Genomic DNA, 10,487 nt, shown 5'->3' with positions numbered 1-10,487 from the left:
CCCTGGCTGTTGTTGACTGTGGGTTTTTTGCTAGCATCTCGGCACCTGTGTTTGGCATGTTTAAAGGTCTAGGTGCTGATTTCTGGATTTGCCTTTGTGGGTTAGTGTTTTGTTCCTTGGGTTCTGTTTCCTCTCTGAATTTTCCGAGCGTGTGATGGCCGTGTTTTGCCTGTTTTTCTGGCCTGCTCAGCTGCTGTATTCACAGGGAATGCCTGCTAGTGCTAGAGACCGGGAGACTGGGATGAGTTGGGGGAAGGAAGGTTGGAGAGAAGGTCATCGTGATCCCTTAGGGATGGGGTCAGAGAGGAAAGGGAGACCGTGGCAGGTTTCCTGCTACAAAGTTGGGGATGAGACAGGGGGGCTGGATCTCAGGAGCAGTAGGAGGGGTGTGGGTCCTCCTTCAGCCTACTAGTTGCTCTGGGAGCAGTGAGCCTGGGTTAGCAGGGGGTACCTGATGGAGTTGGGGGCAAGAACCAAGCAACAAGTGGGTGGAGGAAGATTAGAAGGGGAAGATCTGTGGGCTCCACAGGAATGGGAGCAGGGGCAAGAAAGGCTGTCATAGGTGTTCTGTTGCAGCACTGGTGATGAGACTGGGGGATTGGGTCTGCAGGAACAGAGAGACAAGGAAAAGTTCTGTAGGCAGCCTTAATTTGTGTATTTAAAAACATCACTATCCCTCTCTCTTTTGGTTTCTCATGGGAACCACAGACCACAGCAATGGTCTGTCTTTTGCAGACCGGATTATCCCTTGCTATTTGTTGAAAGTCTCTTTTCTTCATTCCATCTCGGAGGGGAGAGTCCCAACACAACAAGCATGGGCGCCATTCATCTGCTAAGTGCAGACTTGAACTCTTGGATAGGCTCGAGTTTTCCTCCTGCTGCATTACAATCTCAAGTAGAGACGTTGGGGTTGAGGATGAACTTTCAAGGGATGTACACCGCCCCCCCCCCCCCCCCACCAACCCCGCGCCTCTGCTTGTTTTGCTGTATTTGTCATGTGCAGGACTGCAGAGAATAAGAGAGCTCAGACCTCGTGCCAATCCTCTTGTCTCAGCCTCTGAAGTGCCACTACCCCCAGAAATTCAAACTTCTTGGAAAACTTACCAGGTGAAAAGTTTGGTCCAGTTTTTTTGTTTCTTGGCTCACGCAAAAGCCCCGCCCACCGCGCGCAGTCCTGTAGGCGGGGCTCCTCTGCCACGGAGCGTTCGGTTGAATTCTCTCGTGTCAGTTCCGGGTCCTAGTGAGCTTGCGCAGGCGGTGCCTGTGGTTAGTGAAGGGAAGGACCTCCTGGAGTTCGCATCTCTTAGAAAAGATCCTAAAGGTTATTGAGGTGGTCTTTCGGGAGTTCTTTCTTGACTGGACTTTTTCTGGGTGTCGGGAGGGACCAGAAATCCCACGAAGAACTCACCCGAGTTTTCACGCCCCGTGCCTTTCCCAGCTCACGTTCTGTCCATTGACTTTTTATTCCAGTGAAAATAGTTCTTAGGAACTCGTGCTTTACCGCGCGCGACAGGTTCAAGTTCTTTTTGTTCTGAGCCTACGTCTTGGACAAATGACCTGTCCACACTTCTGCCTGTGTAAAAATGGAATGGATAATAATTGTATTTCACAGGGCTCTGGAGCAGTTAAATGAGAGTGTTAGTGTAATGTGCTCCACTTAGCTGGAGAAGCCAGGTTCAATTTCGGTCACTATCATTTCGCTGTTCGAAGTAGGTGAGGTGCCAGGGTCTTTTGTATGCAGCTGTTATACTGACAGCACTTGGGAACCAGCAGCTATTAGAGATCATGCAAAGTAAATGAGATTCAAGTCTAAAGGTTAGAATGTGCTAGGTGACCTATTGGGTCTGGAGTTGGTATTTTTGTTAATTTAAAAGTATGACACATGGGAGAACTTGGGAAAGGAACTCTCACTACCCTTGGCATGTCATGTGAAACTTTATCAGAATGTGTCCTTATTGTAGGTGATGGGTGGGTGGTGAGTGGAAAAAGACAAGTTTACTGCACGTCTTGCAAAGGAGCAACAGGCAGAACTGAACAGAACTTGCCGGTCTACATTTGGGAGCTAACCTCTTCCCATCTGGGTTCCTACCATGGGGATACTGCCATGGGAATGAGGGCAGCCACTTTCTGTGACTCTGGGCAGAGGTGGGTGTACAAGGTGGTTCATTTGGTTGGCCAGTGCTGCACTTGACCAGAAAGGAAGCAACGTTTTCTTTTGCAGTGTTATTTGAATCAGTGCTTCTGGAATCAGCTTATACTGTGGAAAGTCCCTGGTAGGGACTTGTTTCTATTTTGGTTTCTTAGTCATGGCCTTCGTTCCATTCCTCCATCCCTCCCTGCTGACTATAACACACACACACACACACACGCACACACATGCACATGCATGCACGCGCACACACAGTGCTGGAACACATCATACATGCAACATCAACATTCAGGATGTTCTAATAATGCCAACTTACAGAATCACAATGTGATTGCATAAGCATAGTGTCCAGGCAAGAATTCCTGGCACAAAGGTTCTTATTACTGAAAAAATTTTCTTTATTCCATTTCCATCTCTACATCAACTCAAGATACCAAACTGAAGACGCTGTATGTGAGTCCTTTATTAACTACACTTAACGCATTTAAGTTCAGCTTAGTCCATTTCAGATTATAAAAGTGCTATACAGGTTCTATATACGAGTGAATAAGGCTTGCCTGAGTGCTGCATTTGATACGCAGCTAGAATTAAGAGCATCATATGCTTTTAAGAAAAACCACCCACAATCTACAATTAAGGCACCAAAAATATGGGTTGCTTGTTATGAAAACCCTTTAATAAGAGAGTCAGAACAAGTTACTCACTTCATAGGCAGATGAATACACTCAGACAGGGAAGTAGTTCAGTTGGTAGAATGCTTGCTTAACATGCACAAAAGTCTGGATTCTGGCCCTAGAATCACATACCCCGTGACATAAAGTAAGGATAGCTTACAGCAAATTACAGACACAAATCTCGTGTGTGCTGGATAAAAAGAGAAAGGTCATATTCTTTCTCAAATTTATTGCAAAATAGACTTAAAAGCAATGACATTTTTACCTGCTTAAAAAAAGTCAATACTAATAGATTTAAGTCCACCAATGAATGTTTTAGATTTGTTTCTGCTATCAGTAACATAGTCAGTAAACTTGGAGTTTTAGATAATATTTCGCACATTAAGAAGTCTGACAGGGAGAATGATTGGCATTTATTAGATGCTTTACCCTTCTCTAACTGTAATGCAAGACTTCCCAGAGAATACTAACGCTGCTGGCTCCCTCTTTTACCCCTTGATCCAGCTTTTCCTCCCAACCCTTTTGCCAGCCACCGACAATGTGAAGCTTTTTCTTTTTTTTTTTTTTTTTTGGTTTTTCGAGACAGGGTTTCTCTGTGGTTTTGGAGCCTGTCCTGGAACTAGCTCTTGTAGACCAGGCTGGTTTCGAACTCACAGAGATCCGCCTGCCTCTGCCTCCCAAGTGCTGGGATTAAAGGCGTGCACCACCACCGCCCAGCTTGTGAAGCTTTTTCTACTCGAAGCGGAGAACCCACTCAAACAGAGTGGTGCCAGGATAACACCTGCCTGTGTCGAAGCAGGTATAACCCACCTGCCCATGCTCCAGTTCCATTACTGGGTGCTAGCTAACCCAAATGTGGCATTGGCATTTGGGCGCAGCGTTCTTCACTCTCGGAGGCTTACGGGAATTCCAGCTTGATTCCTCTCTTCACCCTGATTCATTAAGTCTTGTATCATACCATTTTCAGACAGCATCAGCATTTTATGTGGTATGGGCTCTAGGGTTTCCAGAACCAATTGTTCCACCAATGCTTGCCACCTTTGGGTCACATAATAGCTTGTTTTTGTTGTTTAGCCAGATGGTTAGAAATTAAATTGCATCCTAAACATTGGAATAATAATCATCTACAATGCTGGCACCAAAAAAAAAAAACCCTTTTCCATTTATACTTTGTTTAGAGTCTATTTAGGGCACTGGGGATATGTTTCCATGGTAGAGCACTTGCCTAGCATGTGCAAGGCCCTGAGTTTGACCCCCAGCATTGAACAAAACAAATAAAGATTCTGGTGCTGCACTCCCAATGTTGGCATCAATAGGCACAGCTTGGTTTCTCCTGTTCTTGTTCCCCCTGCTCCTCACAGCCTGTCAATAGTAAACTTTTGCTGAAATCTAACTGCAAATGCTTAGCTTTGGCTGTCAACCAGGAATGCACACGCACATATGTAAAATCAGCCAGATTTCACATGCACAAGCCTACACAAATTTGGCTAGCCACTTTTTGCACTATTATTCAAAGGTCTAACTATTCTTTAACTTCTGTTGCTAGAAGAGAATGAAACTAGAAATGTTCACATTTTAAATGGATGTTGAATTATCTCGATTCCAGAAATAACCAGGTAGTTAAAAGAGAAAACAATTATATTTTTATTTATTATAAGGGGCAAACTCACAAAACAGGAACAAGAAGTCCAAGCTCAGCTGTGCAGCGAGGGAACCACACAGAGAGAGCACCTGGGCCATGCACTCATTTTTTTCCGTGTCCCAGAAAGCCACACCTTAACTTGGTTCCACCCCTTAAAGATAATTGGTTTACAAAGATTCACCATCACTTCTCCCTTTTGTCTAAATAAGAGCAATCCAATAATCCCACACTAGTTCAGAATTATGTATAATAAAGGGTTATTTATTTAGGGGTAGAATCACAGATCACCACCCTAGATCACAGTCCTCTGCACAAGCGGGGAACAGGAACTGAATCCAGCAGCTGGAAGCAAGAGAGTGAACACATGTTTTACAGTTGCATTTATAATATAAGAGACCATGCCCATGTGGGCTGGGATTTTAAAGGATATTGGCTGAAGGGGCTCTCACAGCACCTCCCCCTTTTGTTTAAATCAGAGAGTTCCAAACCTATGTATACTAGGAACAGATAGCAAGTATAAAATTAGAATGACAACCAGCATAAACAATATTAAGCAAAGAGCATATTCTAAGTGTTTTAATAAACATCCTATCCTAAGGAGTCTAAGTCTTGTATTCGAAATGGCTTGGCTAGATCATAAGTGGAAGGTAACTACAACTATCTAATCTTCAACCCCATCAAAGACATGAGAAGAGCCGGGCAGTGGTGGCACACGCCTTTAATCCCAGCACTCGGGAGGCAGAGGTAGGTGGATCTCTGTGAGTTTGAGACCAGCCTGGTCTACAAGATCCATTTCCAGGACAGGCTCCAAAGCCACAGAGAAACCCTGTCTCAAAAAACAAAACAAAACAAAACAAAAAAACCGAGAAGTGAGATAATATTACTTGAGTAGACAGGACATGCAATCAAGCAGCTTCCAAAATGTGCAGTAGATGACAGAGACATCTGGATACCCGAGCAATCACCCAATGTAGTGGGAGCTGCGGGGCTGCGTCCCCAGCACCCCGGCCGCCTGCTAGCTTATGCCCCGAAATAATTATACGGACACTGTATTCTTTTAAACACTGCTTGGCCCATTAACTCTAGCTCTTACAGGCTAATTCTCAGATCCGTATCAACCCATCTCTTATAATCTGTGTAGCACCAGTCTTACCGGGAAAGATTCAGCATGTCTCACCTGGCGGCTTGCTTCATTGCATCTGCCTGGGAGAGGGGAGCTTTCCTCCATCAACCCAAAGTCTCATTTGCAGTGTTGAAAAATATAAATTGAGACATAATTAAGAATAGACTGGGCCGGGCGGTGGTGGCGCATGCCTTTAATCCCAGCACTCGGGAGGCAGAGGCAGGCGGTTCTCTGTGAGTTGAAGGCCAGCCTGGTCTACAAGAGCTAGTTCCAGGACAGGAACCAAAAACTATAGAGAAACCCTGTCTCGAAAATAAAAAAAAAAAAAAGAATAGGCTGGGGAAGAAAGAGTTTATTTCCATCTACAGTTATAGTCCACTGTGCATGGGAGTCAGCGAGAAGGCAGAAACCTGGAACCTGGAATTTGTGAGCACTGTATACTGGCTTGCTCCCCATGGCTTGCTCAGCTTGCTTTCTTATACTATCTAGGACCACTGGCCCAGAGTGGCATTGCTCCTAATACACTGAGGCCCTCCCACGTCAATTATTAATCAAGAAAATACCCCACAGACTTGTCCACAGGCCATCTAAGGGAGGCATTTTCTCCCCTGAGTTTCTCTCTTTCCAGATGGCTCTAGCTTGTCAAGTTGACAAAAACAAACTAATAACTAACAAGCCCATATACGCAATGGATTTTTTTTTTATTACTGAGGAACAATGGACGTACCTGGAGATAATCATATTACACTTGTCATAAAGACAACTGCTATGTTCTTGTTCATTTGTAGTTCTTAGATCTTATATGGATAACTAAAGACTTGGGCGTATGATATGAAAGCTGAAGCAAAGGGGATTATTAGTGGGGGAGATTGGCAAAGGGTAGAATAGAGGTATGGGGGGAACTATGCGTGTGTGAAAACGCCCATATGTAACCGAGTACCGGGTGCGATGAATCTATGCAATGAAAAGCTTGAAAGGCAAATGGGTTGGAGAGATGGCCCAGTGGTCAAGAACGCCTGCTCTTCTTCCAGAGGACCCAGTCTGCCCATCAGATGGTTTACAACTGCCTGCGGCTCCGGGGAAATCTCACACCTCTGGCTTCTGTAGGCACCTACACTCTTGTGCACAAACCCTCATGTAAATGCACAGACTCACGTAATTAAAAATAGAATAAAATTTTTAAGAAGCCAGGCACCAAAGCACTTAGAATTCTACTTATCCGCGCTCCTTGAGCTTGTCAATATATAAAGACAGACAGTGGAATGGTTGCCAGAGACGAGGGGTGGGGCAGGAACACGGAGTTGGCATTTAATGGGAACGGAGTCCGAGAGGATGAAATGTTCTAATGGATGGTAATAGCTGCTTCACAGTGTGGCTGTGTGTCATTGCTACTGACCTGTTCGCGGAAGTATATTTTACCCAGAGACTGGCCACTCGCTGCAGGCAGTGAGGCTTAGCCAGGAGGCTCAGTGACTTCGCCAGGATCCCAGGCTCTTTCAGCCTTTCAGTTGACCGTGCACCCCAGATAGCTCTTGTCCTTGTTTGATCTGGAGACGATTGCAGCCTTTCTAGACGCTGTGTCCACGTATTGGACAGGAAAGGCCAAACATCATCTGCTCGCCAAGCTGTTCTCATTCACGAAAGGAAACCCAGGGGACTGTCTGCTTACAGTTCTCGCTCCAGAACTTGGTCACATCATGTCTCAGCACAGAGCCTGGGAAAACTGGCAGTCCACTGTATAAAGTGTAACACGGCACAGTAAGGAAAGCTGCGAGTCTACTGGTGGTCGCATTTTCAGTGTCTGCCATAGAAATCTCGAGGTTTGTTTGCCTTTTCCCTAAATAATCTAGTATTGCACATTTGCTTTTTACAAAGTGTTGCTTTTTCTTAGCAATACGAATTAAAGCATCCAGAGGTGGCGTCTGTGAATGCCCTTGGTTCCTTTAGCCACTACGTATGATCTTTATTTTCTTATTCTAAGGCACGCTTCCTCATTCACACTTTGCAGCCTGGAAAATTGGTATGCCTCCTACAGTTGCTGCTGCAGAAAGGATGTCACTGTCACTGACTACTGCGTATGCATCAGAACCCACAGAATGGACGTTAGCAGCTGGGACTACTGATGATTCTGAGTCTATGTCTTTAGGAGAGTCTGATTTGGAGATGAGGATTTTAATTCTCTATTGCACTTCGTGTGTGTGTGTGTGTGTGTGTGTGTGTGTGTGTGTGTGTGTGTGGTGTATAAGCACTTGATATCCCTATGCTCATGCATGCACAGGCAAGAGCTGGATGTTGGGAACCTTCCTCTGCCACTATCTGCCTTATTATCTTGAAACAGGGCAGGACGCTGACTGACTAGTGTAATGAGCTATCCAGTTCTTTGTGGCCCACCTGTTTCTGGACCCCAAACCCTGGTCTTACAGCAAGCACAGCTAGGCACAGCTTTTTCTGTGGGTCTAGAGATCCAAAGTCAAGTCCTTATGTTTGCAGAGCATGCGTGCCTTCTCAGCCAGCCGTCTTTCTAGCTTCTCGTGTTTCTTTTTAACATCTGTCCAAGTAGCATTTCTGTAAATAAACAGGACTCTGAATTCTAAAATTCCCACAGCTACAGTCCCCCAGAATGGCCTGACCAGTTTACGCTTCTCCAGAATGTAAGAGAACCCATTTTCCCAATCAGCTTAAGTTTTGTTGAATCCGATGTCTTAACTAGAACCTTGCCTTGTTTGCTTGTCTTTTTTTATTATTATATTTGGTTGTCGTTATTGTATGCGTTTTAGTTATTGCTTACTTTCTCATGCTACAAATTATTCTGTGTTTCCTACACTAGTTCTAGAAGCAACCATTTCTTCAATGGATCCTTTTTTTTACTAGACATGAAGACATTGGTGTTATTTGTGTGAAGTCAATTTTTACATAGTTAACATTCCAATCTTGTCCTATGTGGCTTTACTTCATGTATCTTTCCTTGTGTGTGTGTGTGGGGGGGGGACAATGCTGTAAACTTAAGACTTCACACATGCTAGGTGAGAGCTCTATCATTGCACTACCTGACCATTGTCCTGCTTCATACATCTTACATGAGAAAGCATTGCTGTTCTAGATCATGTAAACATGCTCTATATTTTAGATCACTACTTGCATATCTTTTACATGTGGATTTAAAACTCAGATGGAATCATTTATTTTACATGATTCTGAGAATAAATGTTATTTCTTTATTAATGGATAATTAATATTATTTGTGGATTTATCAATTCTTTCCTTTGCAGTGATTTTCAACCTGTAAGTCGTGACCCCTTTGGGGGTATTGAATGACCCTTTCACAGGGTTACCTAAGATCATCAGAAACAGAGATATTTGCATTATGATTCATAACAGTAACAAAATTACAGTTAGGAAGTAGCAATGAAAATAATTTTATGGTTGGAGGGGTCACTGCAACATGAGGAACTGCATTAGGAAAGTTGAGAGCCACTGCTTTATGGTTTAAATGTTCAAACATGTTCAGGAATCTGTTGCAGGCTTTATTTTATTGTATTATGTAGACTGAATTTCTATAAATTTAGAGTATTTTACTTCCTGGTAGGGTAAATGCCATCGTGAGTCTTTTAAAAAAAAATTTCACTACTCTTGATCATCTTTTTTTTTTTCAAACAAATATTAAGAGTCATCTAGTCCAAGTCCATAAAAATGCTTTTGGTATTTTGGTTGATATATACCAGATATTCCTAATTCAACTAGCTCTCAAATTTAGTACACAAATGATCTACCTAGAAGGCTTATGGGGACCAACCTCCAAGGTTCGGTTTGGGACAGATTCATGAATTTGACCTTTGTTTCCAACAACTGGGAGGTGAGACAGCTGATTTAGCATCATCTCTTGAGAATCACTATTCTACAGGACCTTCTTGATTTTCCCATCCATTCCACTGCCTTTGAATACAGTCAGGTGATGTGGGATGTCCTTTTCTATATGTGCTGCTTTATTGGTTGATGAATAAAGTTACTTAGGCCTAAGGCAGGACAGATTAAAGCCAGGTGGGAAAACTGAACAGAAATATATATAGAGAGAGTAGGCAGAGTCAGAGAGACGTCATGTAGCTACTGAGGGAGGACATGACAGAACCTTACTGGTAAGCCACAGCTTTGCGGTGATACATAAATTAATAGAAATGGGTTAATTAAAGATGCAAGAGAGCTACTTAATAAGAAGCCTGAGCTATTGGTCAAACAGTGTTGTAATTAATAGTTTCTATGTGATTTTTCGGGTCTGGGTGACTGGAAAATGAACAAATGAACAGTCTCCGGTTATAGTCAGGGTAGCGAATGTATGGCAGCTGTAAGTACTTGCAGCAGATCAACAACTATCTTATCTTCCACAGTCTAATAATAGCTAACATTTATATAGGAACTTTTTTTTTTTGAGACAGGGTTTCCCTGTGTAGCTTTGGAGCCTCTCCTGGAACTCACTCCGTAGACTAGGGTGGCCTCGAACTCAAAGAGACCTGCCTGCCTCTGCCTCCCGAGTGCTGGGATTAAAGGTGTGCACAGCCACCACCTGGCTTATGTAGAAACTTTTTTTAATTAATTAATTAATTTTAATTTTTTAATTAATTAATTTATTTATTAAAGATTTCTACCTCCTCCCCGCCACTGCCTCCCATTACCCTCCCCCTCCTCCGATCAATTCCCCCTCCCTCATCAGCTCAAAGAGCAATCAGGGTTCCCTGACGTGTGGGAAGTCCAAGGACCACCCACCTCCATCCAGGTCTAGTAAGGTGAGCATCCAAACTGCCTAGGCTCCCCCAAAGCCAGTACGTGCAGTAGGATCAAAAACCCATTGCCATTGTTCTTGAGTTCTCAGTATTTGGTTTCTAGCCATAAATAAAGGACATTGAG

This window comes from Microtus oregoni, unplaced genomic scaffold, assembly GCF_018167655.1.
Source record: "Microtus oregoni isolate MIOR12 unplaced genomic scaffold, Mior012 000017F_ref0000208, whole genome shotgun sequence".
In the NCBI taxonomy this organism is placed as follows: Eukaryota; Metazoa; Chordata; class Mammalia; order Rodentia; family Cricetidae; genus Microtus; species Microtus oregoni.
The sequence above is the reverse complement of the archived record's forward strand: the minus strand, read 5'-3'. Positions refer to the sequence as shown.